The sequence below is a fragment of the Fukomys damarensis genome, unplaced genomic scaffold (genome assembly GCF_012274545.1).
Source record: "Fukomys damarensis isolate Sample0158 unplaced genomic scaffold, DMR_v1.0_HiC HiC_scaffold_13, whole genome shotgun sequence".
Taxonomy (NCBI): domain Eukaryota; kingdom Metazoa; phylum Chordata; class Mammalia; order Rodentia; family Bathyergidae; genus Fukomys; species Fukomys damarensis.
The window spans coordinates 27,471,749-27,474,275 of NW_022900925.1; the positions used below are offsets into that span (position 1 = coordinate 27,471,749).

Here is a 2,527-nt window from a genome sequence, read left to right on the forward strand (position 1 = left end):
GCTCAAGGGCCATAGGATTAAGAGTGAGTGCCACCTGCCCTAAGTAGCCTGGATAAGATATAAGGGACAGAAAGGGCTGTGGTCATCCCTTGTTGCTTTGCTACCTTCTGTCTGCCATGAATGGTTTGTCCTCTGTGATGTTCTTCTGTCCTGTGTCACCCTACCTTGGAGCCAGTCGATTTTGGACCAAAACACCTACAAACTGTGAGATAAATAAGCCTTTCTCCCTTGATTTTGGGTATTGAATATTTTGTCTCAGCAATGAGAGAAAAATAACTAAGACAGGTGGCACATTCTGGTAATTTGGGACACAGAATGACTACCTACTGTTCTTTCCAAGTTCAGCTGACATCCTGTATTTCTTCTGGGATTTTCAGAGTCATGGCCACTAACTCCTTATCAGAAATGATTAGAGAACATGGTTCAAAGCTTGATGCACCACAAATATGGGCTAATGCTGCAGCTAAGGCATCCACTGCCCCTTTGTCTTCTATCAGTTTCTGAGGTGATGGATGTGAAAAAATCAAGCAGCATAAAAAACAAAAACCAGAGAGCTGGTGGTGTTCCTAATTTTATTTTTTTATTTATTATTATTTTTTAAAAACTTTTTTTCTTGGTACCAGGGATCAATCTGGGAACTTGCGCTCGTGAGGCAGGCAGTAGCAACACTGAGCTAAATCCCCAGCCCATCCATGTTTTTAGATTTAACTAAACCCACTATAGAAGGAACACCCACACATTTAAAAGTAAGGCATGCTTTTTGTTCCACATATCTTAGTTGACCTCTTCCTCTTGGGTGACAAAAACATATGCAATCCCTGTCCAGCCAGCTCTCCCCATGCATCCAGAATGATGATTATAGGATTCAGCACCCTGTGGAAGAGAACTGTGAACCTCAGACAGCCACACTGGTGGACACCAAAACCTTAAAACTACCTTCTCTAAAGACTTTCATTGTAATTTCTCTTTGTGGCTGTGCAATGCTGTCATGTAAATACTGAGCGTTCCGTTTTATGTGGGGATTTGTGACCACTTCAGTTACATTCTTGTTGGTCTCACAGAAGATTAACAGCTCTCCCTTCAGGCTCACTGTAGACTTAAAGGACACCTCTGATAACTGCTGCTCTCTGAGACCAGTGGCACTGGATGGCCAAATGTTCCACAGTAGTTGAAGCCTTCTGAGTCATTTTCCAACAAGATCAACCTGTTTATATCTGGATTTCATGTTTGTTTGTTTTCTTGCAACATTGTATAACCACTGTGGGCAATTGAGAAAAAAGTAGAATTTGAGAGTCTTCAGAATCAGTTTTGTAGGATTCATGGATGATATCTTCAATTTGTTCAGCAAAACCTAAATCTAATATTTGACCCACTTTATCAAGTACAACATGGAGCAGTTTAGAAAATCCAGATGGCCTCTCTGCAGATGATCTTAGGACCAGGGGTCCAACTAAGATGTCAATACGGAAGCAGGGAGAAAACAAGAAGCATGCAACAGTAACTTGATCAGTAAGTATCAGTAAAACACGATGCAGATAAGGGAACATTGAGGATGAGCAGGACCCTGTGGGGAGGACAGAATTTCTCAGAGTGGCCCATAAAGGAAGAGTGGCAGAGGGGACGGGAAGCCAGGGAAAGGGAGTTGGGATGGCTCAGTGAAGTACATTTCACATGATAGCCAAGTTAGGGCACTGGAGGCTCAACAAACAGAGCCTTCATTGGATTAGTGAGATTTTCTTACCCAAGAACAAGATGTTCATACCCTGTAAAGAATGTCTTTGTTCTTTGTTTAAAGTTACACTTAATGGTGCTTATAAAAGTACACATGCTGTATGTCTCAGGTTTCTATGGGCCCACTTCTAAGTCAAACTTTCCTGCTTGTAACACTCCGGCTGAGGTAACTTGGCTGAGATGTAGTCATTTTGGGGTATAAAAATCCCTAGACAAAAAAATCCATTTGGCATTGGAGTCCTCTCCTAGATTCATTTGCTTGGGGGCTGTTTGCTCTAATTTTACAATAAATGCTGCTTTCTGCTTTCGCTCTACAATAAACACTTTTGCTCAGTCCTCTTTTTTTCAATTCTTTTTTTCTCCCTTCTCTCCACCTCCCTTTAGTCAAGAACTTCATTTTAGATTAATTAAGAACATATAGAATATGTAAGGCAATTGTACTAAGTCAAGGTATACATTTAGGATCATAATCTGGGTTGAATTACAGAAAACTTTTTCTCTCTCTCTTTTTCCCTACTATATTCTCAGTCCTCTTTTGACTCTACCTTGTAATTCTTTCTGGGTTGAGAGAAGAACCCACCAGCTGGAAGATAACATTTTTCATTCTAAATATGATTAATTTGATTTTGATATGATGTTCCATCATTAAAAACACACCACACTGAGTTTCCTTGTTATATGTTTGAAGTCTTTGGCTACTTGGTTAGTCACTTCCCTTGTTGGAGCCAAAACAAAGTGAGAATGTTTGGTGAGTGGCTTTTTAAAATTGTTTCTTGATTCTTTGGCCCCTTTTTTT

General features: G+C 40.2%; 1 pseudogene; it reads right to left on the reverse strand.

Moving 5' to 3' along the window:
* Positions 1-341: 341 nt before the first annotated feature.
* On the reverse strand, positions 342-1,760 carry LOC104859660 (annotated as a pseudogene).
* Positions 1,761-2,527: the final 767 nt, after the last annotated feature.